Source organism: Meleagris gallopavo, chromosome 2 (genome assembly GCF_000146605.3).
Source record: "Meleagris gallopavo isolate NT-WF06-2002-E0010 breed Aviagen turkey brand Nicholas breeding stock chromosome 2, Turkey_5.1, whole genome shotgun sequence".
Lineage (NCBI taxonomy): Eukaryota > Metazoa > Chordata > Aves > Galliformes > Phasianidae > Meleagris > Meleagris gallopavo.
Genome location: NC_015012.2, coordinates 47,984,038 through 48,002,276, shown reverse-complemented (window position 1 = coordinate 48,002,276; position 18,239 = coordinate 47,984,038). Strand labels below are relative to the sequence as shown.

General features: G+C 35.2%; 1 protein-coding gene across 1 annotated transcript in view; it reads right to left on the bottom strand.

Moving 5' to 3' along the window:
- Positions 1–18,239, bottom strand: part of ESR1 (estrogen receptor 1) — a 156,750-nt gene that overhangs the window by 29,434 nt on the left and 109,077 nt on the right.

Genomic DNA, 18,239 nt, shown 5'->3' with positions numbered 1-18,239 from the left:
GCAGAACAAACAGCAGGACAAACATAAGGTCATGTTTCTAGAGAAAGATTTCTCAGGCTCAAGTAGTATGCAGCTTAGGGACTTTCAGAGCCAGAGATGGTCTTTTTGTACTTAATGACCCCCAAATTTTCTTCCTCCAAGTTTGTCCAGCTACTTTTTGAACCCATTTACACATGTACACTTTTAATCTACTTCTGATTTTTTATATACTCTGACAGTAATACTCTCTGGTAAAAAGTTTTATACTCTAAATTAGCACTGGAAATCATAATCTCCTACTGTTATAGGAGGAAAAAAAATACTGAAAACACTGTAACTTTGATTTAGCACATCTAATTATTTTAATGGGAGACACTACCATTCCTCACATGAAAATTATCCTATTCATTGCTGACCTCATGCCGTCCTCTGATCATTTTCATCTATATAGTTCATCTATATCCTTTTGGAGACTGCACAGTTTTTAACTCAGGCTCATCTTCAACACCTTAATAAATTCGATATCATCTGCAATTTTTATCACCGATAGTCTCTTTTTTCCGGATAACTTACATGCTGACCAATAGCTAGCCCAACTATCAATTTCCAAATGTTCTCTCTTTTCTAAATCTCCAGTTTGCTTGCCTGGATAGTTTTTGACTTGGTAGCAACAGGATTTTTTATAGTCTCTTATATAATAAAATAAATATAGCAAAGTATACTTTACAAAAACATCCTGAAAGCGTAGAACATCCTTACACCACATCTAATACTTGCATACATGAACCTCTCTCTTTTTCTATCCCATTGCAGTGCTTTGAAAAGTAGTAGGTACAGAAAAAGGCTGTTATATACAGCTCAGTACAGTATTCCAGTTACGCAATGTACATATAATAAGGCACATTTGAAGCAAAGCACTAATTAGGTTGGCAAAGTAGTGACAAGCACTGCTACCAAAGAGCTAGCAACCATTCAATAAAACAATCAAAATAGGACAGGCTTATACTGGCAAAAATATCTGCACAGATGAAACAGACAAACAAAAATAATTCCTACAGCAAGTTCTGCTCTCAAGAAACTCCGAGAAAATGGCAAAACAGCATCTATTTCTCCCAACCTAAAAGACATTGAAAAATAATAGCTCAGCCATCACTCTTCAATCAAAATGAGAAATTTGTGCTTGCTATAGTGCCACCAAGTCAGTGTTCAGTCTCTCCAAGAAGAGAAGTGAGCCCATGTTCATGCATTTATCCAAAATATGACATTTTGGTCTGAACTTGCATGGATTGCTCAGAATCCTCAACCCTTAAGACTACTCCATGGAACCACTTATTGTAGTTGAAACGTGGCTGAAACTTGCACTGTGACCATATACAACAGCCTTGCCCATACACAACAACAGCAGGGCAAATAATAGTTCAAGAAGAAGCAAGATGAAGAATCATAAACACTATTTTATACCAATCTCAGCATTCACAAGGCTATTTTTGTAATGCTGCTTATTCCTATTTTATTCCATAGATGTTCAGGCCAAAATTATAATGAACTTTTGTTAAGTTCTCCATCCTCAGAGTACTTAAGGAATGGAATGGGCATATTGCCTTAATGTTTTATACTACTGAAATATTTTAAATCAAGATGTATTTTGAGGTCTAAAGATCAAAAAGATCTAAAATCCAACTATGGATTCAAATATTCTGTTAAAAAAAATAGTCTTGTATATTCATTTTTCTGAAGGAAAATTACTTTTGTTTCTGTTGATAGATGCAGACAAAAAAAAGAGTTGAATTTTGCTATGTTCCTGAGAGAAAAGTCTGAAAGGCAAACACCAAGCAAGTGGCACACTTTGTAGTCTCTTTCACAATTCTCTATTTCCGTTGCCTGTGTGATTATAATATATAAATTTGTATTGATATTTTGATAAGTTGTCTCTTCTAAACCTAAAAAATCTGACAGAAATGAAAAGAGATCAGAGAAAAGAGCATCTGCTGTTAAATACTGCAGTTCCTTTTAAAAATATACTTTTATACAAATATATATTTTCCCCTTTAAACTTGAATAGCTCTAAACCAATTCCTGCGCAATAACAATCACAGTTTACAACCATAAACAAAGCCTGATTTTGGGACGTTGCAGGCATTACATTTGTCACATTTATTTAGGATCCCATTCCTAGGAGCTTGTCAATCAGGTCAATTTGCTTCCACTTAAATGCCGCACTATGACAATTCAAAAATGCATTTCTCAGATGAATGAGAACCATTTCAAAGATTTTGTGGGAATGTGTAGGGTTTGATTGCCTTGGAAAACCTGCCCCAAGCTGGTGGTCAGGCCATGTCTCCAAAACTTGAGGTTCTTCTCTCCCTGGGCTCTCCCTTGCATGGACACAGTCTAGAGAGACAGCCTGGGTTGAAAATGTACCTCCAGCCATGGCTGAAAGGGAGCACCACTGTAGCCAGCAATGCTAATTGTTTTCAAGTCCCAACTTTCTTTGTGTGCTTTTATTTTGCAACTGTTTCACTCTGTTAACTAAGATTATTCCAGAAAACGCATTAGCACCACCAGTTAACACAAATATTTTGAGGCCTTCCATCAGGGAACACAATAAAAGTAAATCAGCACTCACATAGCACTTTGCATTTTCAAAGGACAGTAAAGCCATTAAACATTATTAAATGTATTTTATAGCCAGAACACAAAGAGGTTAAGTGCCTCATCCAGGAGGCAGCAGGATTAGGATGGAGGGGTGGCAGGCTCTTAGTACACACTCTAATCTTTTCAGCCACAAAATCCCTGCTATGGAGAAGCCTCCTTGAACTCAAGTGCAAGATCTATTTCTTGCACAACAGCAAAAAGGAGAAAATCAGAAACTACAGAACTTTCCTCAAAGAGGTACACAAAATAAAGTGCTACCAAATTAGAGTTAAGGGAAAACTTAGGTTTTTGAGGTTATAAGGTTATGAATAGAAAACCTGTCTGCAGTGAAATGTATGAAAGCATGAAAACTTTCTTGGTTTTAACATGCTCTATAGTCTAGGAAAGGTAACCGCCTGTATTTGAACTACCTAGACCTAAGAATCCTTCCCTATTTATACAATCAATTTTAAAGTTGTTAATAATAATAACAACAACAACAACAGCAATAGCAGTACAAGATCATTATTAGTGAAGGTTGCCTGCCACTTTACTAGCAAAAGTTTATTATGCTGTCTTTATAAAGCAAGGAGAGATATGTGCATATATCTTCTATACCAAAAGCAGAACTTCAAAAGAGCAACAAATATGTTCATTACTGCACAACACTTTCTTACAGCACTACAAAACTCGTTACTTAAAGCATGTTGACTATCATTCATGCCTGGACTGTAACCTGAATGTATAAGACTCAGGCTACACTTTAACAGTAAGATGGGTTCCTTTATCACTGTGAGCTGTGCTTTCTCTCAGGGAGTCCAAGTTTGCAAATTAAAAAGTAGAGGACATTGTCTGCATAATGAAAATAGGAGAATGAAACTTGGTCCCAGTGATATTAAGTGCAAGGATAGACCATCAACTACATGGGAAGGCTTGCATCATGTCCTGTGAATCTTTCCCTACAAAAGTGAGAGAAGATGCTACACAAAACTTAATAGTTGCTGACTAAATTATGCAGAATTAAATAATATATCTTTTTTTTTCCTCTGCAACAGTTAAGTTCATTATCCTAAATTTTTGTCAATACTCAGACCAATCGCAAGCAGTTTTGATGACTTTTTGTGTTTTGTTTTTTTAAATTTATAATGCTTTTTGAGAAGTCACTACTATGCAAAATGTTTCCCATCAAAAACAGATCCAGCTAAAATAATCCTTGAGGCTGGCTATGCATTCCTGCCTGACTTTTACGAACACAAAAGACACACTCATAAATACAAGCTGTCCTCTTCACCTCGTTCTGCTCCCTATCTCCCCCCACTAGGCTGCCGCTCTTCTGCCGTATGCTATTGGTTTAACTGTTCTCATCCAATGGATGAAACAACCCAGCAAGGAGAAGTAATGAAAGGCAAGCCAAGGAACACCAGCTACCTTGGATGAACCCTTGGTGTAAACCTGCTCCAAGATTTGAGGTCATGTCCAGAATGACTCAGATTTTTTTTTTTTGCATGCCCAGCTGCATCCAGGGGACCTCCTTACTAAAGTACATCTGTGGTCCAACCACAATCAATTGTAAATAAGAAGTGGTTTTGTGACTATAAAGAACAATCATTTGAACAAAAGCTCTCCTTAAGCAATTACTCATCAAGTTTTTAAGAAAACATACAATCACTGGAGGGGGACCAAATGAAGCAGACGAGTAGACTCTTTCTCAGCACTCTAAATGACCTTAGCATGCTTCAATACAGAGTTATCAGAAGAGGTATTTAAAAACAAAGATCAGATGGTAAGACTTCCTAGTTTGCTAATGGTATTTGCTGTGGCCCTGGCTCATACAAAAGTTTGTGAAAACCCTCAGGGCAGACAAAGGCAATGCAGGTATGCTACCGGTGCTGGTGGCTGATGGGTGTCAGGGTAGGAGTGCCAAGGGAATGAGACTTGGTTAAAGTGAGTCTAGAGACTCAGTTTAAATACAGGCAGCTTGCTTTAAATTCTCTGCACCTCAGTTTCTCCACAAATACTAGGGAATAAAAATATGTCCTTTGTTCTGTTTTTGATTTTTTCTGTTCCACTGATTAGTAGAGCCACATGAAGGACCTGAAGGCTGTTATTACTCTTCCTTGAGCTTTTTGGATAGAGGTAAAATTATCCTTTCAAGGTAACACAGTGACCACCATCAGCTATTCTTCTATACTAGCATTATTTATTTTTGAAGCAACTAGAAGCTATGACTATGACAGCTAATGACTGTTCACTTTGTTGATTGTTTGATTCTGAATACGTCCAGAATCTTGTTTCTATCTTCGAAGCTATATTCAATTTACTTTTTTTTTTTTTTTTTTTTTAACTTCTTTGTGAATTAAATTTTCACTATTTCAATTTCAATCTTTTTCCATAGCTGGAAGTTTGATAAATACCAGTTGTACATTTAACATCTATTTTGACTGCAACTTTCAGGTGATTAAATTGGGAGATCTCCCTTCTCCTCTCCTTCATAAAAACCCCCAGCAGATTTTCTGTTCCACAATCTATTTCATTCCAGAATCTATATACAGTACTAACTACTGAACTGATTACATTCATTTCAGAAACATCTGGGACTAGCAGAAAAGTGGATTATTTGGCAACCCAAGGAAAAGAAGGAAAAACTGTCAAGTCTATACAGAACTTGAAGATTAGAACTGCTTCAAGACTACAAATAGAAACTGCTCAGAACATAGTGTGCTGTACCCAAGAAATGAAGCATAGCCTCAGAGTTCATGGTCTGGTCATTCTTTATAGTCATTAGGAAATAAAACTAGCTCAACTGAGGCACCTGCGTCCATTTTATTTTTTTAGATTGTCCAGTTTTAGAGAAGTCGTATTTTTTGCCTATTGCACTTGTATGCGAGTAACAGAAACAACATATATGTATGTATTGCTTTGTGTTCCTTATGTTATATCTATACCAAAACAGAAACATAGGCATACATAAATAGGGCTCAAATGTTTTCCCCTCCTATACTTTTTTTGTCCCTCCATGACTGGTTTTGAACAGAACCCAATCTATGAAAAAATTATCCAAGAAATTGTAATGACACATCAAAGAGAAGAAAGACAGCAAAATTAATTGCAGCAATTTCCTTTAACCACTACAACAACAAAAGCATTTTAGCAGCTGTGTGGGAGTGTCACCATATGACAGAGCAAAGGAATACATTACAAGGAAATCAAGACACTGGAATGCAGCTGGCCATTTATATTCATTTTCTTGTCCAGGGAAACCTAATAAGTTAGCAAGCAGCATGTTCCCAGAAAACACATCATTCACTTAAAGCTCCTTTTTTGCACACTCTTCTTCAACAGATAACAAATCCAAGGAATCTTTCAGTGCCTGCTAAGCCTCAGGCAACCAAAAGAAACTTGCTGAACAAACCAGACTTCTATCTGAACACAAAACATGTGCACTGCTCTCAGAACAACCACCTCATCCTGAAGTTCCTATACTAGTGCTAAGACATTGCACTGAAATTGGACCTGGTTGGAAGCAACCTGGTAGAATATTTATATTGGTAAGCAGCAGGTTGACAAGCCTAAAAGGCTCTGGAGAACTTGTCAAATTTCATTAAGTAAAAATAAACAAATAAATACAGGTTGAATTCTAGCAGGGAATATGCGTCTCTCTTAGCTATCTTAGTTTTCATCACTCCACCTACTCCTCCTCAACATTATGAAAGTTACCTAAACTTCAAGGAAAACTAGGACCTTTTTTTCCCCCATGTTCTCCTGTTTTCATTTTAAGTCAGAAACAAAAATATTCAAAATTTTAATTGAACGTATTCCTTTTACCTGACATGCTTCATTTTACCTGAAACAGTTCTTATTTAGCAAAAAGATTTTTTAAATGTCCTTTTGCATTGAATGGAAATGGTTCTTTTTTATTATTTGGAACTGTCATGAAACAAAGATATTAATTATTCACACGACTCTGATGGAGACATCTGGAAAAGTTTTGAAAGTATTTAAGATCATCCAAGCTAACTGAACCTATAAACCCTATCTGTCATCCTTTGTCAGGACTGGAAAGTTGCATGGAGTTCCACTACTTAAAAATATCATGCTATAATCTTCTACAATTGCAGAAATTAAAGATTAGTAGAAAAATGTGCAAAGTCAGCAATGAAATTATAATTTTATGGTTTTTTACTAGCTATTAAAAAATGATACCTTATATCTCATTTACAGAGAAAATATTTCCTTTACTTTTATTTTTACTTTCACCTGATATGGAATGGGAATTTGACAGATGAGAATAAAACCTTTAGCTAGGGTCAAGAAATGGAGCCACACTTTGGACACAGTCCTGGAGATTGTTTTATGACAAGTATTACCATATTAAACCCTGAAGACAGACTTTGAGTGCAACATAGATCCTTGCAGGCTAAAAGCTCCTGTCCTCAGAGGTAGAAAAAACTGTAGTTGGTGTAGGAGCAACGAAGCAGCAAATATAATCTGTTACCTACGTGATGTTGTAAAAATTCATGCTTAAATGTACTTCTATAAACATCAATTACTCTTAATCTGAAGCTGAGGGACACAGTGTCATATAGTAATAAAGTAGAAATCTCATCAGAATTATACTGAAATATTCAGGAAAGCACGATAATTCTGACATCCCAGTACTGAGTGATTTCAGAGTTGTCAGACTTACTGACAAGCTAATACCACTGTCTCCCACCTACTTAGCATCAACATTTAAAAATACTCCACAACATTACTCGTAAATGAAGTATCTCCTAGGAAAGCTGGTAAAAATTACTCACTGTCAGCTGAAGAAAAGCAGATCTCAGTTCATCAGACAGTGACAATAGAGTTTTACCAAAATCTCTCCAAAAGTCTACCACTGGTAAACAACGTACAAAAGCTTCATCTGGAGTTTAAAAAAAAAAAGAAAGACCACTTTGAACTGTCTGCTGGAGGGAGATAGTAGGGAAATGTACTTATGTTGCCTGGCAATGTCTCATTCTAACGTCAGGATCTTCCTCGAACACTTGAGTACAAGTGGTCTCTTCAAAATCAACAACAAAAATGCATAGAGTGGAAACAAGGCTGAGAAACATAGCAGATTTCAAACAAGTTACATATTTTAATATACTACAGTATTTCAGACTTATCTGTAATCCATTTTTTCTTAGAGATACTTAATGATATCAAAAAACAATTCTCAAGACAGCTTTGCATAACACTTGGATAAAGCAGAAAGTAAAACTTCTGTGAGATGGAAGAGACAGTATGGCAAAGAGGCATACTGATGAGGCACAAAGCAGGAAAACATGGAGCATTATACTAAGAACATAGCAGATTTAATTCCTATTTATACCTGTAGGCTAAGAATCTCCTGTTTTTTGTTTCACAGTAGGGAAATTTAGCAGACTTCATAGCATTCCCATGCTGCAGACAAAGTCCTCTAATCGCAGCGTACGCATCAATAAACTGGTACATTACAAGGGAGTTATACACGACCATTATACACATAGAAGCTTTGGCTAAGCCAGGAACAGTAGTAGTGATCCCAGCAGCAAGGCAACATTCTTTCCAAAAGGCCCAGAGTAAAATAACACAACTCTGCATGTGTGCTTGGAGAAAAAAAAAATAAATGTGCATTTGGTATTCCTATCAGGCAATGTTTCTATGCCTTTGTGTTTATATGAATACCAAGGGAATATAAAAATGGAGCCAAAAGAGGCCTCCATAATTATGTTAAGTTTTCACCGGCGCCTCTTTTACATCAGCTAAAAACCTGCTCATCTAAAGAGCTTTTAAAACATGAAATATGTTACCCAATTAATACTGGTGTTTTATTGCACTGTCATTTATTGAAATATAAGAGACCTCCTTTCCTACTTGCAAGACTCTGGCCAGCAGAAGACTAAAACTTTTTTGCCCTTTCCAAAAAGTTTTCTACATGCCTTTGTCACTTCAGGTCACTATTTGCTACCCATACAGTCCACACTCAGCCCAAAGAACTTCCATAAGATTTTGATGCCTTCCCGGAATACAAGTACAGAGGAACGACTTCTCAAAAATATGCATGAGAATAGACAACCACGGAGTAAACCAACAGAAAGCAAAGGCAGAGGTTTCCACTATCGTCAGAATAGCGAAATTAAATGAGTGGTCAGTCTTTACTACTTGGGGAGTCTCCTGTATTCCAGGATTGGAAGTAATCCTAAGAACTCTGATCCTTTATGAACTACAATACATCCTGATAAATCCATTTGTGGTCTTCTTTATCCTTTCATATCAAGGAGTAATGTGAAATTTCCATACTTTCTCCTCGTTTTGATTTTCCAGCCCCTCACAGTTCTGACGTACTGTTTCAGAACATATTTCAGAACATTTAGATTTAGCAAAAATAAAGTAGAAAATTATATATCTACTTGATCATGCAGTGTAAAGACTACAAATACTGTCAGTAACTACATTTTTGCCATTTGTATTGGCAAGACTGGAAAAGATCTATTTATCTACTGAAGTTGAAACAGACATTAAACTAAACTAAACTAAACTCAAGAAAAATACTTGAATTTGAACTATAATTCACCATTGACAGTACGGGTAATGTGAGCATTTCCCTTTCTAGCATCCTTATCTTAATACTTAACATAATTGATAAAATATTGATGAGATATAATATTCTTTGGAAAGTTCTAATTAGCCTAGGATGCCATATTCCCTATTTTATGAATCAAGAAAATTAAGATATCTTTAATATTAATTTTTTAATCACCTCAAATGCTTCAGAATATAATTTAGTGGGGAACGCATCAGTTTGCCTAGAGTCAAAGTGAGATTTTGAACTGTAATCTTTATTATATTAGCTTTATTTCTGCACCTAATAGCATCCTACTGGATTAACTAGGTAACCAAAAGAATTGCAGAGTATCACCAACATACCCAGCAGTGCTAAAGTGGGGAAAGAACAGAACAACGAGTCACATTCAAGATCTTCATTCATCCCTCCTGGTTGTAAGACTCCTCAAGAGGCTTACAAATCTACAGGTCTAGAACCAAGCTCTAGTTACAGTAATAAATGATTATTCTCCATCTCCATACTGAGGACTGTGGTGGACAAGCTAAGTTTATTAGGAGGAACAGCACTTTCCATAAGGAAGAAGACGTTTTCTTACAGCCGCTCAGACAAGAGGAAAATTCTGGAGATTTCTCATTCACCATTCCACGGTGGGATATGCTTTCACTAGCTTGAATTCTCAGCAGTTCAAAACTAACAGACAGACAAAACAACACACTCTTTACACACATAGTTCATTTCCTGGGGAGATATTCAGAGAAAATAAATGAACTGTGTAACAGATGTGTCATATAATTCACCACTGTAATGATACAGGCAGGGCAAGGGCCTATCCAGAAAAAGCCTACAATAAATCTTTCCTAATTATTTCTTAAAAACCCTTATATATCCAATATGAGTATTTAGTGAATGGCTCACTTGAACAGAAAACTAATAGAGATAATATACATATAACCTCTAAGATGTTATTACAGCTGATTATGTTCAGAGATGTTATACTGGAGAGAAATTAAAAGAATTAGACTGAAGGTATTAAATATCAAGTAAAAAGGGCCAATTTATGTGAATTATGTGAACAGGGAACAATGAGTATGTGTGCATGCTCATACATATTGCATCAGTGCTTTCCAACAATTGCATATTCTTTTTGTAAATTATTTTAAGAAATAAATAAATCAGGAAGGATTTTTACTTACTGTTTACTTAGAGTGGAAATTAATGAGCACTTCTTGGAAAGCACCAGGGTTCAGCATAGCTGAAACCTCAAAGACAGATATGTTCATCCAAGAGTGTAAACTACTTATCAAGTAATGGAACATTCCAGAAAATGTTTTTATAGAAGGTTCACTACATTTAGAAATAAAATATTGCAATTTAAGCATTTCATGTTGTTAAGTTTTGGCTAAAAATATCAAAAATATTACTACAGATGCTTATATTTGTGTCTTTCTTGCCAAAAATCAATAGAATTCCTATTCCAGCTTCTAGTTTTTATTATGAAACGAGCATACATGTTACTGAGTGTACAATTAACTCCATTATATAAGGATTTTTTTTGTTAAAAGAATGTTAGATCCTTCTTACCTGTTAGGTGTTATTCTCTATCTATCACTATATGACAAAAAAGGTAAATAAGATTACTTAAATGTATATTATACCTTGGAAATCAAATACAAAAGGGCTGAGCAGAGTCAGCCTTGTAATAGCATTTTGGGTCCTGGTGTCCAAACAACTATGTACAAAAAGAACTTTGTATAATCTTACGAAATGTATTTAGGTACATGCATACTTGTAGAAACGGAGATTTACAGGTTAAGTTCATATTCAGATTTAAATTTCTATTTAAACATACATACATTTCACAGATATTTAGATGAAAATACACATTTGAGCTCTAAATGAGGCTATTTTAAAAATGAAAAATTACCAAAAATAGAAAGCACTTATTGTGCTGAACTAATAAATGGGTGACTTTGGAAGCCTTTACTAAATGTTTTTCAAACTATTTGCTTCCAGAAACAAAGGGAAGTAAAACTTCTCTGGGAGACCAAACATTATAGCATTTAAAATGACGTACTGGTATTTACTTCTATTTTTATTGATTTATTGCATAAATATCATGAAAAAAATGTTATCTAGTTTCCATTTTTCTAAATATCAGAAACACATACATGTATTCACCTCTTTCTTAACAAAAACACATATTAATTAGAAGAGCCACAGCCATTTTTTCATCCTATGCACAGACAGTTATAACTACAGCTGTGAAGAACAAGTAAAAGACAGTTTCTCTGATTTTTATCAATTTATAAATTTTTAGCTTATTATAGCTTTTGTAAATCTGAGATGCCTAGAAGGCTGTATAACATGCTTCATTTAACAGTTTTTGACAGTCACCTCTCTAAGCAAAGTCACCTCTGTGAATGAGAGGACAATATAATGCTTTCTAGGAGTTACAGTGTAAGAATGAATAGCTGGCATTTATCATGCTATTGAAAAAAATATCACCTCCCTTCTCTACAAGAAGTAGAGATCTTAACTGTAGTCACAGAACTTTGCTAAAAACGAATACAAGCTGTAGCAGCATCAACTCATGACTTACATTTTAGAATCTCATTCTTCTGGACAAAGAAATGTAATCTGGAAAGCTGCACAATTATCTTTAGGACTTTATGAGAAAATTTACTAAAAATTAAAAAAATATTAAATGTTGCAAGCTATGCATTAGAAAACCCTCAAGGATATACTTCTGAGCTTATTCAAAGACTTCATTTATTTCTGATTAGAAGCATCACCTAATGAAATCTATTAATATTCCTACTACATAAATAAGCAGAATACCTCTTCAGACATAGCAAGGGAAGCATTTAGATCAAAGTCCTTGCACAACAAGGAAACCGGGGAATCAGTCACTACCTGGCCAAAGAAGACCGATGATTTACCTCATGCCAAAGCAATACAGCATTTCTATCTATACGTATTTATCTCTGTAACATGTTTCTTATAGTCATCCATATGGCAAGCTGAGGATGTTGATGGGCTTGGAGAACACTAGATATGCTCAGATAGAGGAAGGAAACAAATAGTAATTTTCGTTAATTTGTGTACATAAAAATATTTCACCTTAGGCTTTGACTTATCCTCATGTATTGATGCCTGTGATCTAGTTAACTGCCTCAGTTCATCTTCCTCTACATTTCTTGGGCATATTTCTTTCAGTAAAATATCCCTAACAAAACTTCTCCCATACCAACACACAGCTCTCTTATCTCAAGAGCCTCTCACAAGTCACATGGATAAGTCCTGGGCTGCACCTCAGAAGTACTCAGGTTCAGGCTAGGCAGTGACTAGTAGTGCACACAGTATACCGCCCTAACCCTGAGGAGTAAACATCAGAAAATTTTAATTTTAATGGAATTCAGTCAAGATGTAACTTCATGTTAAAAATTTAGGGATGAAAAAATGTGATAGAAAGAACAGATATTTAATGTTCTTAACAGCCAAATATTCATACGCCTAAAAGACTTAGTCTAAATATAGAAACCTTCATGATGAAAAGTCAACCTGGGGCAGTGGATTTCTAATTAACTGCTTTTTCCCTCCTCACTCTGTTCCCCTGTTTGGAAAGTTATGCAAGTGAATCGCCCAGTTTGAACATATTCTCATAGTCCACACTGCCATGAAGCTCCTGGGGGAAAAGTGTGGCATGAAGCTTGAAGAATATAGCTTAAAAGAACTTGGACTGGGATAGCAAGTAGACAATATCCCAAGGCTCTTCTTGTAGCAGGGGGGAAAGGAAACAATCAAACAGTTCATCTTCAAAGTGCAGCTGAGCAAATTTCTGTCCTCCATCAGGAGCCCAAGAATGAGTAAGAGTCCCAGGAAGTTAATATAGCTGAGAATCAGCCAGATGAACCTATCTTCTTCCTCTGATCCTGTTCCATTTGCCGTCTACTTTTTCTCTCTGTTAGAGAATCTTTGATGGTCAGCTTGCTAACCTTAGCCCTGATGCACTTCTCTACACTCGTAGGGACTCCCTACAGTTTGAAAACAGTTGCATTAGGATACCTCTTGTATTTCTAATATCACAGTTGTTACTCAAACCCTGGCCCTTTTTTCTCTTGCAATTACTGTCTTCTATCTTATTATATCAGCTATTGAAAGCACTGTCTGTTTATATTTTTGATACCATACATTCCTGCACCAAAGCCTAAGTACTTTTCTGAACATTTCTGCTGAACTGTTCCTTCTCCACTTTGGCTTTTTGCAGTCTGACACAAGTTCTCAATGCATATAACTCCCCCCCAATTCTCCCTGTCTTTTAGTATCAGTGTCTTCTCCTTGGGCTTCTGACAACAAACCACTGCACCACACAGTCTCTACTTCAAATTTCTCTGCAAGACAAAATACACCTTCCTACATTTCAAAAGCATTAACAGACAAAGACAAATCTATAAATAATCATAGTAAAAGCTAGAGTGCTTCATACAGCACTCAGAAGCTGGAGGAGGTGGACAGAAAGGGAGCTTGTTTGTTTTTTAACAAAGTATAGACATGAAAGACTAACGATTCCTCCCAGATTGAGAAAATAGATAGAAAGCTTTCATTTTATATTCAATAGTTTTAACTTACTCTGCTAAGACAATCATGAATTGAATTCAAACAATAACTGACTACTTTATTTCATTATAAGGATTGATTCTTATCTCTTACACTCATGGCAGTTAATTGAAACTTCACATAAATTAATTTAACAAGAAGCATCCATAAAGTGAGAACCAGGCACTGGGCTACCATTTCTAGTTCACTTACAGACGTATTTGCCTCCTTTATTTTCACCCTATAAAGTCAGGGGAGCAGTCAGGCTATCACTTCAACAGATTAAAGTAGCTGATAAGCAGAAGGTTTTTTCTGATAACGTTGTTACAAATCTCGACAGCAAACCCACTAGTCAAAAAAGAATACGCTATAAGGCAGATACTATGGGAGGTTTATTTTGAAACAATATTACAGCTATATCAAGCAGTTTCTTTTTTAAGCCAAGTGTAAATCACTACCAGGAGGACCACTAAACTTATAAACTCTGAAAACTGCCCCACACCTAAAGACATCTAGAGTTATTAAGACACATAATTCCTGTTAAAGACTGCTTTCTTTCCACTATGAGCTCACTTTTTTTTTTTTTTTTTAATACTTTTTTTCCCCCCCAAGGTTTGGTGTCACTGAAGTACAGTGTAAAATTGTGGCTATTGTTGGCCTTTTTACACACTGTTCCTAACTTAACAAACAGAACAGTTTAGAAGGTCAAATAAGAAAACAATATCTTAAGAAAATAGCAACTTCTGTGGCTTTGAAATGAAAAAAAAACAGTGCCAAAATGTTTATCTCCTCGGTTCATGAAGCCATAAAATAAGTACAGCACCGTGAATCACCTCAAAACTTCAAAGCTTGTATGCCCAGTGTACCTATTATGTTGTACAGTTACTGTACTTGTAGTAAATAGTTATACAAGACTGTAGCAGCAGTGCCAAAGATTTCACCCTTACAGTAAAATCTCCTTAAAGCTACACTCTTTACCATAAGCTCACTGTGTGAACTCACTATTTTTTATCATCTCAAGAGCCTCTCCACAAAAAAATTGTTGATTGTTACACTGACAATACCAGCTTCCTTTCAAGAATACAGAACAGCAGACATAGATATTACAGTATACACAGTAAGTGAATAATAAAAACATAGCAAGTAAATTCCTTTTCCATATCAGCATTTCCATAGAAAAGGAAATCAATGGCTTTGCTCATTGCATAGGAGACTGCAAGAAAAATTTGCTAAGCTAAAAAAGAAAAACCCTCCATCTACAAAATTGAAGGTGGTAGCATATCCGAAGACATTATGCAAGCCAAGAAGAAACTAGAAAATCATGTTTATAGGTAATACATGATTCAAAATAAGCAACATGGTTACTTACCTACTCTGATACCTGTTTACGTGTGATTTTTAGCAATTTGTCCTAATTAATTGGTAACAGGCTCAATTTACATATGTATAAAAAGTTCTAACCCATTGCAATCTGTTTGCACTTGCCTGGTGTGCAGCTGCTCGTTATTCCATCTGGCTGGGTTAATCAGAAGGCACCTCTACTGTCTTAAAGAGGCCATCTGGGAGGATTTAAGCCAAAATACCCATTAGGTCACGTAAAGAAAAGTCCTGTGAGGCATTTTAATTTTTTGTGTGTGTCATAGGACACTGTACAAGTTTTTTGCACATCATCTGGGAAACCCATTCGTATCAGTGGCCAAGGTTTCAAAGGAAAATTAGAACAGCTTTTATGCACTTGGCATATTATGAAGTGCATTGTCATGGGAAAAATTTGTTATGACTTCAATTAACCATTGTTTTATATTGAAGACTGTTCTGTAAGTTTATGTACGACAAGCTGTTACAAGTTCTCTTTTCCACAGCAATTTGTTAACTTCATCAAGATTGCAGAGTCAATTCTCCTCAGCATGGATCCACAACAGATCTCTGCCTGTGTTGTACTAGGCAGCCTGTTACAATTTCATTTTCATTATTACTTTTTGTAGAATAGATATACTTCTACCCAGTCAATTTTTTGAAGAGCTGTTTCCTCTTCTCTAGCACCAGAAAGACTGCCTGACCAAAATAAGGACTTCACTAGTTGCCTTGACACACTTGCTCTTCTTAAAGACTGCATGGCAATATAAAGTCTAAACACGATCCAAAAAGTCTTTACACTTAGTTTTATGCTGCATCTTCACTGAGTTTCTGCACTTTTAATATCAGTTTCTTCTGTCCTCAACAAATATGCTCTCAAACCTCAAACTCCTTTGCTCCTGCTTTTCCATCAACTAAGAGTAAGTGAACTTTTATAATGTTTCCAAGGCTTGAGAGATGTACATTGGAGATGTTTCCTGCAACCACTTCTTGCTACTGGTAAAAAGCTCATTCGCTCTTCAGAAAAAAAGATGCTTTTACCCTGGCTTCTGAAGCTTGAAACCTTAGTAAATCAGCTGAGAAAATAAGTGAACAGAATCCCACAATGCAGTTGTATAAAATACTTAACAGAAAAAATAGTTACTCCATTTCTCTGTTTAAGTATAATGTATATGAAAATCCTCTCTAAGCAGTATTGTATAGTTTCTAGTAATAAAATAGTATTCAAAAGCAATATGCTGCAGAGATGAAAATATAACTTACACTGGCAGCCATGTTTCTCTGAAAGTTATTACAAGCACATTACAGTAGAAGGAAACTTCAGCAAACAATCCAAGCAAGAGTCCTATCTTTGAAAGATGATTGTTACTTCTGTGATCTATTATCTGTAACTAAGACCTTTTTTTTTCTTTTTTTATTCTTTTTTAATTAAGTTCTCCTATTTTATATCAAAATTCACCTGTTAGAGTGCTTATTCTTGTATATATACACAGTATTAGTTCCTCTGTAGGAGCTATTCCAGCACTTAACAGGCAAATAAAATACTTTGGATGTACATAAATAGATGATACATTCTGAGGTTTTCTTAGGAAACAAAGAACATATTTGAGAAAGTAAGCTGATTTTTGATCTTTAGTGGATGTAATTGTTTTGTGACAAGTAGTTTTATGGAGATCTCTGGACAAAAAATAGATCTAAAAATAGATCTAAGTACACTGTTACTATAATTTGATTAATTACGTTAACTATCCAAATAAAATATCATAGAAGATAAATGTTTCCAGATGGCAAACATAATGAATTTAGAATGTAGCATATTCACATTCCATGTAAATTGATAGTTTGTAACAGAGTTAGATGAATTATGTCTCTAAAATCAGGAGAAATGTCATCTGAATTTAGCTGGTTTTGCATTGTATAGCTTTAACACTATGGACATATGTTTATCTTTCAAAACTATTAAGACATGATCCAAAGTACACCAAATTAACAGGTGAACTTGTTCTTGAATTGAACAGGCTGTGAGTCAGGCCTTAACCACTGCAGCTTTATAAAATAAAAAAAAAAAAAAGAAAATTCTCAGGTGATTTCTTATAATATATGATGAGAAATGGAACACTCACAGGTTCTCATTGATCATAGCTGGAGTCCACAGAGTGACATGTGAAAAGTGCTAAGAAGAGAACCCATGAGGACTGGAAAAGACTCAGATTTTATGGGTTAGTGATTTGCCAGAAAGAGTTGCCAAGTTTAAATGAAGAAAACCAGAAAAATGGCATAACTCAAGCAATGCTGTTGAGGTAATGCACTCTGTAATAGTGAGTGAGAGATGCAGAAGTGTTCCCTAATATTCCCTTGTAAGACAGCTGCACAGTTTTAATGAAATAAACAGCTACAGTAAAAATTTAAGAGATCAAAATTCCAGTGAACTTTAAAGTATATATTACTGTGTATGCTGTCTATGTAAAGTAAAATTACAATATGTGCAATACATTTAATTTCTGAAATTAAACCTCATAGACTGACATTTTAAAAGATGATGTACCTTAATTACAAAACTGTCATCTCATTTCATTGATATTAATTAATTAAACCATATGATGGAATGCGCAACATATATTCAACCAAAATGGCCTCACACAATTCTAAAATTCTTTTCTAGAACTGAGAGGTTAAAGCTAAGCAACCAAGATGTAACAAAGTGATAAAGATAAAAACTTTCGGTTGCAATGGGGAAAAAAAGTATTCAGGAAAAAAACAAAATTGTTTTTCTGTATGATTTTTCAGACAAAACATTTATGGAAGGTCTCTAACTTACGAACGAAAAGGTAAATTTACAAATAAATAATACTAATATTACTGCTCTTGTTGGAAATGCTGATTTAATGGCAGATATTTCAAAAAGCTGAGCAACCTTATTTTCAAAAGGGGTCTAGATAATGAATATAATTAGATCAAATAGACTAGATTCCACTTTTATTATTCTACTTCAGCTTTAAGTTTTTCTGTTTGTTCTGTGTTGCTTTTTTTTTTAAATTGGAAAACACTTCATATTCCCAAAACTGTACAGTATTTAGCAGTGCAGGGAAAGTAGAATTAATGT